Genomic DNA, 15,086 nt, shown 5'->3' with positions numbered 1-15,086 from the left:
TGTGTTTCCTTCTTCCCCTTCAATTATTCTATCCATAATAGTAAATTACTTTTTTTGTGATTTGTGGAAAGCAGTGTAATAAAGCACACCAATCAGAGTTGGATTGGAATCCAGACTAATGCTCAATACTACCACCATGAGGAAGTCTCTTAAGCGATCTAAACTCTAGTTCCACATCCTTAGTATCTATCTTCCAAGGTTATTTATTGGGTGGTTTAGAGGCAATGAATGTATATAGTGAATATCACAGTCTATATCACAGAAGTACTCCTGAGCGATGACTATTGCTAACAGTGATAAACCCATAAAAGAGTCATATCTTTCAGCCTCTGTGTTTTTACCTATGCTACTGTTGCATAGAAAGGCACTCTTTATCATTGCCTCTCTATATCTGATCCACTATTAATCTTAATTCAAAAGCCTTCTTTCCTCATCAGCTGATCTCTAAATCACTCTTATGAAAGAAATTTCTTCCTCTTTTAGAACCCTATGGCATTTTATTGGCAGTTCTCTTTTACATCTGTTTTCTAAATTATTCTATATTTGTGCTAGCTCCATTATTGGATCGAAAGATTCTGCAGGGCTGACTTGTGTCTAGTTCATCTTTTTACCTTAAATTTCCATACACAGAATAGGCATTTAATAAAGTTTTCTTGAATGAAAACACGATTAAGTTATTCATTCCAAAAGTAAAAAAAAAAAAAAAAAAAAGCCCAAAGAAGCTAAGACATATGTTGCTCTACAGTCACATTAACTGTAGGAAAGTAAATGTAGGTTACAGATAGGACATAAATCTGATTCAAATCTCCTTTTTAAAACTAATGTCTAACTTAAAAAACTAATAGGATTGCATACATGTGAATAAGTTGACTACCATTTGAGATGATCAATATGCTGACTGAGACAGTAGTTTGGCAATGGTTAGGGCATACATTCAGGAGCTATGTTATACCACTTGCCAGCGTGTAACTAAGAGTAAGATGCTTAATTTCATTCTCAGTTTCCTCATCTAAACATGTGGATAATAACACAAACCATCTTATGGGGTTATTGTTGTGATCACATTTAAAGTGCATGTAAATCTTTAGTACTACTGGCAGGGTAAATAATGGGTAAAGCTCAGATTTATTTTCGTTATTACAGCCAAGGTTAATTCATTAAAAAGGCTATAGTTCCTCATGTTGCTGAGGAAACTACTACTTTATAGCACCCTTGAGCCACCATCCCCTAAAACCCGGCAAGAATCAGGGCCATTTGCTCAGCATATTTTTGGCTATGGTCTACTGGGTCAACTACCCAATCTCATGCAGACGTGTGATATTATCCTACAGGATGACATTCAATTAGATAGTTTTAGTTCTTATTGCATATTTTGAGTGCTTCTTGAATGACATTTTTAATTTTGGGGCTGAATATAAATAGGCAATCCTAAAGTTTGAAATATATACTTGCTATTACTCATCTTTAAAGTTTCTGGGTCACTTTTAGACGGAAGTATCCTAAGGCAGCAGAGTAAACTGCTAAAAAGCAATTATTGTTTGCTGCTTCAGATCTCCCTGACTCAGGATTCTCTTATATTAAGAAATGATCTTATTGCTGGGATAGTAAGTCTATAGCTATTAGCTATAACCCAGCATTTCATATTTTCATGCATACAAGCTGCTTCATTTATTGTCCTTTCCCATATATAATGCAGAATGCACACACGTTGCACATATATGCTCTGCACACATGCGTTTGTTTGTGTATGTGTAGTTTGTAAGGCACAGCCTTAAACTTGATGGCGATAGAACCAAGGAGCTGAGCTGGACTATAGAGTGCTAGGTTCTAGCCGTGAGTGAAGTCATGAAGCTCGTGTCATATACATAAGACTCAGAACAGATGGGGTTTTGGAATCTCAGTAACAATCTCCTTCAAAAGTGTTCTCCTTGGGTTTCTCCTTGAGACAATTCAATGATTAGGAACATTTCTGCTAGGAGCCATCTGGTGTTGACTTTTTTTTTTCCAGTCTGCCTCTTGAGTGTTTACCAAGACCACAAAGCAAAGGAAGCATTGATTTCTCCTAGACTGTCACCAATTCAGCAGTGGAGCCAGTCAGACTTTCTGTATTCACCAGTTTTGCACCAGAGGCATCTCAGGAAACATTCTACAGTTGAAGGGCAGCATTATCAGTGTCTCGGTGTTCCTATAATTCAACAAATGTGTTACTTTTCCCCCTGTAAATGTATTCACTGATTTTTCTGTGGGTTTTGTTGTTGTTGTTTCATTTCATTTTTCTTACTGGAGGTCTGTTTATTCCATGCTGACTCATTTATTAACTCCACCTTATCAAGGCATTAGTGGGTATACATGGGGCCATGTGACTGTGGAGCACTGAAGTTTCCCAGTGGGAAAGGAAAGATTTCTCTCTTACTACTCACCGCACAGATCTCTGGTACCCTGTTAGGTTTGCGCTCCCCTGACATTAGAGCATCAGCTAAGATATAGGAACATAGATGCATTTGTATTGATTTGAGCAAGTTATTTGTCCTTTTCCTATTTCAGAAATAGCTAGTATCTTCTAGGTGTCCTGGAAAACAGAAGAGGGAAATGTAGTAGGAAAGAAGCCAAGAAAGCAGACAATAAAAGAGAAAAGGATAAATAGACAAAGGCTGTCAAAATTATATACCCACCGAGAAATTTCCAGGCAGAAAGAAAAAAAGATGTTTGAATATCGTAAGTGTCCATGTAATAACTGCGACCCCCTAAACTGGCTCATTTTCCTAAATAATTGAAACCTGAACAAATTGCTATAATCAGTTTATCGTCTGTCTACTGTATCTTCCAAAATATAATACCCATAAGCGTAGGAAGCTTTTCAATCAGGCTTTTTGCTGCTTCCTTAGTACCTTGAGGAGTTTCTGGAAGACGCTATTTCCTCAGTATCTGACACGTCTATCCTCTGCAGGCAACTGGTCATGCAGAACACACGCCAGGAGAGGAATCCTGACAGGTGTAGTACTATCAACTACATTTACCAGAGCGCTCATAGCTTGTCTTTTTTCGTATCTTCATAGAAGATATATGTAATCTCAGTATAAATAGAACCATAGATTGAATTTCATAATTTATGCATCATGATTCCACATACTTTGAAAAATTCAGATGTTTCTAAAAACTATAAATTGCTATTTACCATTATCATTGTTATTATTATTGCTGGTAACAGATCAGGATATGGGATCTAAAGGCATAGAACTCTGATTTGTGGTACTATTTTACAGACTAAAGCTGATAAAACTAAGTAATTCAAATTCCAGAGATTGTAAGCCTTACAATTCCTGAGGGAAAGGGAAATTAACTGTAAAATCTATTAGTGACCGTCAACGAAACCAACTTTTTAATAATCAAGGAATATTCTAGGGCCCGCCACATAGGAAACAATTAGTCAATCTTTGAACAATGAGCTAAAGGCTCCAAGTTTTCATCAAGGCCTCTGTGACTCATTCTCAGATGTCGTACATGAATTTCTCTGAGGAAGGAAAATCAGTTTTTATCATCTTCAATGTATGATCGAGCTTTCATCATGCAACAAAGCTGATCTTTGACTGGTCAGCAGGGTCCTTCTCCATACAGAATCCAAAGGTCATTAGCAAGTTCTCATTTATTTGCTGTAATAATGAGTAAGAAAAATCCCCTCTAGTTTTGTCATTAAAGCTCTGTTTTCACAAGCTTTGAAATATGCAGGTATTTGATGCAATTGTGTAAAATTACATCTAAAAAGTATATTATAGAATAGAGTCTGGCCTTCAGCTTATAAATTTAGATACTGATCTGGAATCCAACATCCAAGTAACATGTATTAAAGCTAGGAGAAAACTAGAAACATATTAGCATTCCCTATAGATAACCCATTGCAAACATATTGACAATTAGAATTTAAACAGTCATTACTGCCTTTTGTTCTCACATACCTCCTCTCATTAGATCACGTGAGGTAGGGAAGTTATTATCATTGCTCAGACGACCACACTGAGGCTCAGAGCACGTGTGCTTCCATTTCAAGGTCATAGGGCTGCTAAATCAGGAGAACGAGGTTTGAACCATGTCTTCCAGGGTTGGGTTCCCTGTTTATTGAAACACCAAGGTGCTTTCCCCCTAAAGAGAAGTCTGCTATTTGTCTTCACTTATCTGATCTAGTCCTGTCACCAAAGAGACAATCCAATTTGATTATTATGTCTGCAGAGCAGTCTACTGTCACCACTGCCAGAAAAGCACTGCATGTTAAAAGCTGGTGGTCTTTTCTGGGCTCCCCAGTCTAGCTCCCTCCTTTCCACAACAAGCTTAGTCACCTTTCCCAAAGGAGAGAATTACAACTCCTTCCTTTTCCTAACACTGTTGTTGTTTTTCCCTTCTATTCTTACTACAATTGATCAAAGACCAGCATTCTCTTAAAAAAAAAAAAAATGCACTTAACAATCTTGGCATATCCCTCAGTCCCCAGGAGAGTGCCAAGCAGTGAGATTTATGGTGACATTCAGTAGGTTCTGTTTGCCTAAGGGTCCATTTGGAATTGCAACTGAGCTGCAAATATTTTAGCAGAGAAGAACCAAGCAGTGAAAGCTCTAGAAATGACAAATGTATTATATATGACTCCCAGGCTTCTAGAAAATCTATTGAGGAAGGTTATTCTTAAGAATGTCCAAACAGCCTAGGCCCCTAGAGATAAAACCAAGAATTAATCCACCCAAGAGTTCTCAACTATAACATCAGAGAAAATAATAACTGTGTAAGCATTTCTTTTTCGTTGGAACACAAAATAGATATGGCCAAGGCTTACATTGTTTGTTTCCTCAGGGAGTTTAGACGGCGTCTAGTTATAATGTGGCTGTTAAGTACTACAAGGGTGATTGGGTGTCATGTATAGGGCGTACTTGCCATCATCACAGAGGCTGGCTTTAAATCCCAAATCTGTTTCTTATTAGTTATATAGCAATGGGCAAGTAACTTCATCATTATATATGTTAGTTTCCTCAAAAAAACCTTTTCACTGTGCTGTAATGAGAATTCTATAAAGTAATGTAAATGAGTCACTCAACACAGGGACTGGTACATATTCTATTCATATATATATATATATATATATATACACATATATGTATACACATACATATGTTTATGATATGTATGTGCATCTCCTACTAGTTATGTTTCTTTGGTTAAGTCCTGACAGCCACTCACAGATGTAGGCCTATGTGCGCATCCGGGTTGTGAGCTCTGAAAATAAGACCCTAAACTGTTTCTACTGACTGACTTCTCTCTGTGCAAGTAGGAAATGGTGTTGACCTATGTAAACCCATCTGAAACCACCAATACTACAAACAAGATTCAGAACATTTCTATGCCTCCCAGAAGTTTCCTCGTGTCCCTTTTGCTCTGGCTTTAAAGTTAATTTCTGCTTTTTTTTTTTTCTTGAAATACTTTTGTATGATCCTGTTTTGTTGGCTTTCTGCTGGTTATGTTTGAATGAAGGCATCTCTTTTAGACTCTTTATTGCTGAAATTGTGGGGGTATTAAAGAGTCGTGTCTACCTGATTGTGATTGTTTTGTCTGAGAGCTCCTTAACAAGATTCTAACGTGTAGGTATATCTCATTTCCACGGTACCAGAAAGTCTTCTAGATTCCTAGTATAGGTCTGCATACATTAGCACAAAATTCTCTTTGACAGTGATCAACATCTGCAAAGGCAATTTACAATCCCATGTATCCTTCACGCTCTGTAAATAGAGGCCCCCAGTTCCCAAAATGGTATCTCCATGTTACTATTTTGAGCCCTGCCTGACCAGCTAGAGGAGCTCAGATATTTTTTAACCTACCTATAGCCCAGACCTTGACATTGTAAATCAGTCATCATTGATTTGGCCACATAGGGCTTGCTACTTGATTTCAGAAACCTTCTGTTGACCAAAATTCACAGAGATATGGTCAGATACATGCAGGTTTCAGTGTCCTCAATTTGATACAAATTTGATTTTTTAAAGCAACTATTCTTCAAAGGTTAGGGTTACAAGAAAGATAGAATTTTTAAACTTTATATTTCATTTTCTTGTTCCATTTCAGTTGGCATCAAAGATAGTAATAGTTTACTCAGCCATTACTTTGCTCCTAAGTTACATCCAGGATTCAGTCTGAAGTTTGATTCCCTTCAGGAATAATAATTTTCTTTTCTCTTAACCCCTCTAACTTTTTGTACATTCGGAATTTGGTATACAACAGAGGTATTTGTTTAAATGTCCCTCTTTCTCAGTGGACTGTGAGTATTGCAAAGTATAGAATGTTGTTTGTTAAATTGGTATTCAGGGACCTAAGTACAATGGTTGACATTATACATAGACTTTTCTTAAATTCCGTTTTGATAAACCAATTTAATCAACAAATAACTGATTGAACCAAAAACTTCTCCTGTGGACATGATGGAGATGTACATGTCAAAAGATAGCTTAATTATGTGAAAGCATACCTGTGTCCAAACACTGTTGATTAATAGGATGATGTCAACGTGGAAGGGAGGCCTCTAGTGTGTGTTACAGTCACTGTATATGATTCTGTTTTCTCAACGTTTTTAACTTTGAACTTGATAAATTAAAGATGGCTTGTCTTTAAAGCAAAAGCTGATTTAACAGAGAGATGGAACATAACAATACATAGTACCAAAAAATATTTTTAAATAGTTACATTAAAAGGTGAAAATAATAAACTATGTGACCTTTTAAGTTGATTGCATATACATACATGAGCATAAAATGTGGAGAGATGTACAAGGCAATATGAGTTTCATCATTGTTCTGAGAAAAAAAATACTTTTTCATACTTTACTGTTTCTGTATTTCCTACAAATTTTGTACTATACTAGTATTATTTATGTAATCAGAAATATGTTTTTAAAAAACAAACATAACAGGATATCTCAATAAGATAGGATAATGAATAAAAACTAGTAAGATAAATTCCTACATTTATTCCTAAAGTGCATCATGGGATCTTGCACAATATGAGCCAATGGTGTCTATACAGTGTGGTAAAAGAGTGCCTGAAGTTGTAGGCAAATTTCCAGAATCATGACATTCAGATGAAGAAAAATACTAGGTTTTATGATCTTCACTGTTTATGATGCCTAGAGAGGAATTGTGGGGTTTGGTTTTCTGTACTATGTCCTGAAAGTATATTAACAAACTAGAATGCACCCGCAGTAAATTATGGGAAAATTGACAAATCTAGAGACACAGTCAAATAGGCAAGATATGAGAAGAAACATTCCAAAAATGGCCTCATGGGAACATGATGGTTATCACCAAATAGCTAAAGGTCATTATGCTGAAGAGGAACTAGAAATAATGAGTAGACTTGCTGATGCTGTGATTGTCCTTTGTCTTGGTCCAGTATATCTAAGCTGTATGTCACACTTCCACCAGTCAGTGACACTTCTGCTGCTAGAAATGATCACCTGAAGGATTAATTTAGAATCTCTACTTGTTGGAGCAATTGGGATGCGGGCTAAACATTTATAGTTTGAAAAACACAACTAAATTATACACTGAGGCACATTGTTCTCAGTGATTATAGTGGTGGTATAATTTGTACTTCACTCACTAAGATTATCTGTTCTAAGAGCTTACTCTATGCCAAGCCTTCTGCTAAGCACTTCATGTAAATCATCTCATTTCATCATAAAACTCAACAATGTAGGTATTGTTTTGCTCACTTTGCAAATGGTGACACTGAAGCTTAGAACAGAGATTTAATATCTTACAGCCAGTAGATTCTTGAATTAGAATGAAAACTTGGAATTATCTGAATACAGAGCTTATACTTGTAAACATTATGGTGAAGACCAGATAAACAGGGTAAAATGTGGCTGAATATTATGAATTTTCTGACTACGAAACAAGGCATAAATTAGGTAGAAGTCCTTTTAAAGTCATCATAGGAAGAGTTTAAGAAAACTGCCATATCATATGACTCTGGGTGAGAAGTAGATTTATTCTGTTTCAGTTAGAACATCTTTAACTGAAAGTAAGAGAACACCTGTCTAAAAATATCTTTAAAATAAGGGCGTCTAAGTCTCTCACATAAGAGACTCTAGGATTGGCATACCAATCTAGTACACTAGCAATATTCTAAAAGAGCCAATGTTAGGTGTTCAATTTCTCTATACATTTATTTATCCTAACAGAAAATGTGGGGGTTCTGGACGAGAGAAGACACTGCTGACTCACAGAGCAGCTTTCATGAGCTCCGCATGTCCCAGGTCCTCATAAGACAACACAGCGAACCCTGCAGCCACCAGAAAACTACACCCTCTCTGGGAAGGGGAGAGGAGTGTCCCAGGTTTTATCATCCTAAAATGTGAGCAAATGATTCCAAGGGAGGTGAGTCTGTGGAGCAATTCAGTCTTTAGTTTCTTTGCCATTCATTCCTAAGGCCCAGCCTGTGCAGAAAGGTGGAGTTGTCATGGAGTGACTCCATTTACTATCTCAACACCCTATCTGCTCGCTGCTTTGTCATCCTTAGAGTATCAGGGAGGTCTTGTGCTCTGGGTGCTCAGAGTTATAGGTTTCACATTTCCACATGTCATTACCCCAAGCTCAAGGAAAAACCAAGTGGAACAAATTTCAGTCTGCTTCTTTGGCTATCCCTTTCATTAGGAAAGAAAATCTTCCTCCAGAGAATCCCAGTGGAGTCTCCTTCATAACTTACTGACTAGAACTGGGTCATATATTTATTCCTAGAACAATCAACATCAAAAGGGAAAATCTATAGCAACATAGGTTGGCATAGATTAGGGAAAATTGGCATTCAAAAAAAATTAAGGTCTGGTTGCAATGCCTGTTGTATAGGAAGATCTGCTACAACATTTAAGATTCCTTCATCCATTTAATATACATTCATATGGCACCTGCTATGTGCCAGGCCTGGTGAGGCAGAAAAAAACCCAAAATGAATAAGACAGTACTCAACCTCAAAGAGCTCACAATCTGGAGAAAGTGACAGATATTTATGAATCTTAGAGTGCATGTGGCTACATAACACAAAATAAATATTAAATAAAATAGGACTAAGTAAAAGCAATGTATAAATTTATTAAAAGAACTTTTTATCAAAGGGTTTCAAATGTGAATATTTAGCAACTAATTTATTGTCCTTTATTCCTGTATTGATGGCATTTTAATTTGACTACATACTGTGTAATTTCAAGTATAAAAACTATACTACATAAATACATAATTTAATATTTCTTTTAAATATTAAATATATTAAATATTAAGCAATTATGTGATGTAACAAAATCATTGGTAATTATGTGAAGAGATAAAGCAAATTTGATTTCTATTACACCACTGTATCAATTTGTTAATAATCACAATGTTAAACTCAAGTAAAGAAGACAATCAAGGTAGCGCCTTACATTTTTAATGATCTCAGAGTATAAGTTATAGGGGAAACTATGGAAAGCACACCTGTGAGAAAATTTTGAGGTAGAAATGGAAACACCAGTCAGTAAACAAATAATTGTACTTTGAGTATATTCAGGCGTTTTCTGCCAGAAAGTAGAGGAGTGGTTAAATGACTTCATGAAGTCCCTTAGTCATTGATCTGATGTTTTACTAAAAATAAATGATACATTTCTTTTGCTTTCTAGATAAAATTGATCATCCACTGATAAATTATGCTACTTTTTTAAGAGTACAGAAGAAAATGCATAATGCAAATGAGTTCTCTATTTCTGATGTTACAAAATATACTTATAGAGGCTTGGATTTTACATATTTAAGCTTTCCTGCCCTCAGGTAAACACATGTTTTAAGCTTTAATATTTTATCATTTTTTCTTGCACTGCATTTCTCTTTATATGCAATTTTTGTTGACTTTATTAGTGGGTTTGCCAGAACAGAAATTGCAGGATTCAGAAACAGCATCAGAATAAGCCCAAAAAGGATGTAATATTTGAAAAGCTGGTGTCACTCAGCAGTTGAAATAAATAGAACATCATTTTCCAAAGCTTGGGGGCTTGGAAGGAAATGGTTGTCCTTAGTTTACCTACCAGTCCTTATTGTGATGTTTGGGCATGGCACATCTGCAATTTCAACAGGAGATTCAGGACCAGCTTGCTCCATCTCTCTCTCTCTCTCTCTTTTTCTTTCCATTTCTCTTTTTACATGTGACAACCGCATAACTTGTAATAGTGCTTTAGTGTTCACTGATTTTGTTTATTAGTTTTAACAGATTTCTTTCGGCGGAGTCTTTGGGGTTTTCTATAGATAAAATCATACTATCTACAAATAGTATACAGCTTTGTTTCCTCCTATCCAACTTGGATGCCTTTTATTTCTATTTTCAGCCTAATTGCTTTGCCTAGGACTTCCAATACTATGTTGACTAATAGTGGTGAGAGTGGGCATCTCTGTTTTTTTCTTGATCTTAAAGGAAAAGTTCACTTTTGCACCACTGAGTGTGATGTTATCTGTGGGCTCGTCCCATATGGAAATAGAGGAATGTGTTCTGCATATACTTGATTTCTTCATTTTGCTTGATTCTGTTTGGTTCCAGGCATTAAGAAAAAGAGCTCTCTCTCCCAGGCTTGAAGAGTGGACTTGTGTGGAAGATCAAAGTTATTAACTTTCCCCTCCTTTTGGTTATTTCTCTCACCTTTGTGATGGTCTAAGCAGCTTTATTTATTCTCGATGGATCCTAACTGTTGAGAGATTGCCAAGTCTTATGAACGTTCCCAAGAGATGAAGCTCAGTCAGCTCCTGGTTTGAGGATGATGAAAAGGTAGGCCCTCAGGCAGCAGCTTTTAAAGGATACAGATAGACACAATCATGGGGGAACCACAACAGTAAATCCTGCTGGCTTTCAGATCCCTTTGGCAACAGTTCAAAATTGGGGATCCAGATGAGCATCTGATCTTTGCGCTGGGAGGTGTCAATGGGCCATAGCAAGGGAGAGCACAAAGATGGCATCTCCCAGCCTAGTTCCCTGAGAGCAACTCCAGAGCCTTTATCTGTGTGATAATTCTAAAGCACTCTCCTCAGGCTAAAGCACTAGGACAAGTAAAATAGGACTTTTCACAGGATAGGGGTGTGTTTTGGTCAGCTGTCTCTGCAGTACCTGGGGGTAGTAGCGTACCAAGAAATTTCTCTTCAGTTTTTCACATCTGTGGGGTCTGGAAATGTAATCATCCCTGGCCACCAGAGCAGGGATTGACAAGCATCCCATTTGTGGGCTGTGCACATTTGCTGGCTTCGGTGGGGCCCAGGGATGGTGCAGGGACAGGATGGTCAGCCGTCTGGCTCTGGCAGGGCCACTGAAGAAGCACAAGGGTGAGTACTTGGCCTCCACCTCAGGCAGGACCCTTGTGGGGAAAAGGCGGAATCTGCCACAGACCACTAGCAAGTTGGAGGGACAGTGCAAGACAATGGCAATCTCTTGTGCCACCATTCCCCTTGGAGAGTCCTAATAGGCTCCTCCCTTCTTGTAGATGCTTTAACATCAGCACAAGAATCTCTTCACAGATTGTCCAGCCACTTTTAAAACTGCTGCCTTTGTGCTGAATCCTGGGGAGCAAATGAGTGCTTTGTGTAAGCCATTTAAGAGTGGAACCTTGGGATCCCTGAGTGGCGCAGCGGTTTGGCGCCTGCCTTTGGCCCAGGGCGTGATCCTGGAGACCCAGGATCGAATCCCACATCGGGCTCCCGGTGCATGGAGCCTGCTTCTCCCTCTGCCTGTGTCTCTGCCTCTCTCTCTCTCTGTGACTATCATAAAAAAAAAAAAAAAAAGAGTGGAACCTCAAGTCCCTACAGCCCTATGGCTCTCCTGGATTCTTGGATGGAAACCCCATTATTTTTTAAAGCCAGACATTTTGGAGTCTTGCCTCTCTGGTGCAGGTTCTAAGGGTTGATATGCCCAATGTGGGGCTTGAACCCCCCAGTCCTCCAGGAGAAACTCTATGCTTGTGTTGTGGTGGGGTCTGGGGCTTTTAGCAGGACCAAGTCTTGCCAGAGACAAGCATCAGAATAGGCCCAAAAAGGATGGGCTGTCTCGATGATGTCCTGTATCCATTGTTGTGAAGGAGCTGGTCAGCTAGTTTTCAGGGTTTTTTTCAGAGGGAATTGCTTTGCACGTAGCCTTAGATGTGCTGTGTTGTGAGGAGGTGACTTCAGCGTCTTCCAACACTGCCATCTTGAACTGTCTCTCCTTTTGCAACCTACTTTTGTGTGTTAATGTGGTATCCCGCTACTTTGCTGAATTCTAACATATATTTTAAATTCAGCATTTGGATACAATATTTTGTACCAGCACTATTTGCTAATGTGCTGGTGAAAAATTGGATCAGCATCACTTTACTTGGTTATAAATTGGGAAGGAATCTAAAACAGTAATTTGAGTGTTATTACATGAATGTACTATGCAATTTTATCATTATTCCTCCTATTAGCAGACAATTAACACTCTATGTAATTGCACTGTTCAATCAGGATGGCAATGGAATGGAAGTGTGAATGCAGAGAACTGTGGTTTCTGTTAAAGACTCACACATTAGATCCGCAATTACCGCTATTTGATGATGATCTAGTGTCATAATGGACCACTTACTCAAAAGTCAGAAGAGATTGGTTTCTGGTTAACATTTCAATAGAGTTTAACAAATAAGATATTGAGAACCCATTATGTGCTTGCACTAGATTAGGAATTGGTTGCACTAAAAATAAGACAAATATAAAATCTGACCTCACGGGGTCAAGCAATAAGATACCATTTATCAAATTATAGAAATATGATGTGTATTACAAGACTAAATAGTGACAAGAGTGGTACCAGGGTTTACAGAGATAATGTCTGATCCTTCTAGAGGGTCATGGAAGGCCTCCATTAAGAACTGATGTCTAGGCTGTGGTTAAGTAAGTAGGATTTGGGAAGCAGTGCTAAGAAAAATAGATCAAAAATATCCAAAGACAAAACAGAGCTTTTAATAGGCGGCCAGAAATGACCAAGGGAAATGACATATGTATTGCCATGCGCATAACTTCAGTCTTCAGTGCTTTGACTTTTTCCTTCTATACACTCGTTTCCTGGTGGTGATCTTTCTGGTCCAATAACATTAGCATACTGATGATATCAGGAATTGTATCTTCAGACCAATTTTTTTTTTCAGACCAAATTTTTAAACTTTTAATTTGAGCCTCCTAAGCAACTTCCTACTCAACATCTTTAGTATGATGTCTAATCTGCACCTCGAATATCAGCAGAAAGTGAACAAACTCCTATCTCCTCAGCAACACTCATCATAATTAAATGCCACCCCTATTTACCCAATTGCTTGGCAGGGGTGGTGGCTAGAGACATTGTTGACTCTTCATTTTCTTTCACACCATGTATCCAGTCCATTCCCTTGGTTCAACCCTCAAAATATATTTCAACCCTGACAACATTTTGTTACCCTCACCGCTGCCTTCCTTCAGCCACCATCTGATCTCATCTGAAGGACTATAGTAGCCCTCTATAGGTCTTCTTGATCTTCCTCTTGCTCTACTACATCTATGTTCCATAGCATTTTACTGGAAGTCATATCACAGTAGCCTTCTGTTAAAACTCTGCAATTCCCTATTTTATCCTCTGAATGAAAGCTAAGAATTCCCTTCATTGAGAAGCCCTGAGAGAGTCTATGCCTTCATTTCAGGCTCTACTTAGTACCTCTCTTTTCTGAGACACCTCTTCTCAACTCACAATCCAAAACAGCACATCTGTTATCCCCTATACTATTATCCTCCTTTTCTTTTTTTCATATTACTTCATAGGCCTCTGTTAGGGAATTCTTGTTGGTCATTCTTTCCCCAGTATCTAAAATAGAGCCTGATACATGATAGGTACTCAATAAATAGTTTTTATTATCAATACCCAGCAGAATGTTATACCTTGAGATATCAGGAAGCAATAAAATCACCTGGTAATAGTTTCAAGTAGTTCCTAATTATATACTTCAGGATAGGAAAAAAAAAAGTACCAGGGGTTCCATTTCCAATAGCTTATTAACTAGCTGATTAATCGATGTTTTTCTCCCTCATAAATATTTGTAGAGATCTACTATATGTTTCAAATAGGTATTGGGATTTCAAAAACTTTTATTTTTTAATTCATGAGAGATAGAGAGAGAGAGAGGCAGAGACATAGGCAGAGGGAGAAGCAGGCTCCATGCAGGGAGCCGGATGTGGGACTCAATCCCGGATGCTGGGATCAGGCCCTGAGCCAAAGGCAGACACTCAAACACTGAGCCATCCAGGTGTCCCAGGATTTCAAATATTCTAATGAAGAAAATATACAATTTTTACCCTTGTAGACCATAAGTCTAATAGGAAGAGGGATGAGTAAACAAACAATTACAATATTACACAAGAAGTACTGTAACAGGAATATATCCTGGAAGCCTTCAAGAACCATCACCTAAAGGAAGCTGAGGAAGTCAGAGAAGACTTTTAAAAGAAAAACTTGCATGCTGCTTGTTCTCAGGATACTTGGCTGAAATTCTCTCATCAGCCCTCTTTGATTAGAAAAGTTGACACTACAAGGGCATCTCTTAAATGCGAGTTGGTACTGGCCAACCCTTCCTCTGATTAGGAAATGATTCCAACTGATAACAGGAGAGCTTGGTTCTTGTCTCGAGGAGTCAAAGAATGAATGCCCTGGACACAGGATAGTGAGTGAAGGGATAGAAGTTTAAGTAAAGATATAGAGAAAGTTCTCAGGAGTGAAAGGGGTCCCAACAGGGTTGCCACTGAGGGCTTATAGGTTTGGTCTTTAATTGAGAGCCTAATCGGGGAACCTAAATCCTTTTGACATATCCATTGATATCATCTTCCCATAAGGACTGGTGATAACATCTTTAATGGCTTACTTCCTTTTAAGAGTCTGATGACTTTTTTGTTGGTCACACATTATAACCAGATACCCTCCCCACCCACATCTAGGGCAGGGTGGTCTGGCTTGTTCCTTTATCTCTGGTTTCCTTACACCTCAGCATTTTGGGGATTTTTGTGAGCCTGATTCTGTGG

This window comes from Vulpes lagopus, chromosome 2 (assembly GCF_018345385.1).
Source record: "Vulpes lagopus strain Blue_001 chromosome 2, ASM1834538v1, whole genome shotgun sequence".
In the NCBI taxonomy this organism is placed as follows: Eukaryota; Metazoa; Chordata; class Mammalia; order Carnivora; family Canidae; genus Vulpes; species Vulpes lagopus.
Note: the sequence above shows the minus strand (reverse complement) of the source record.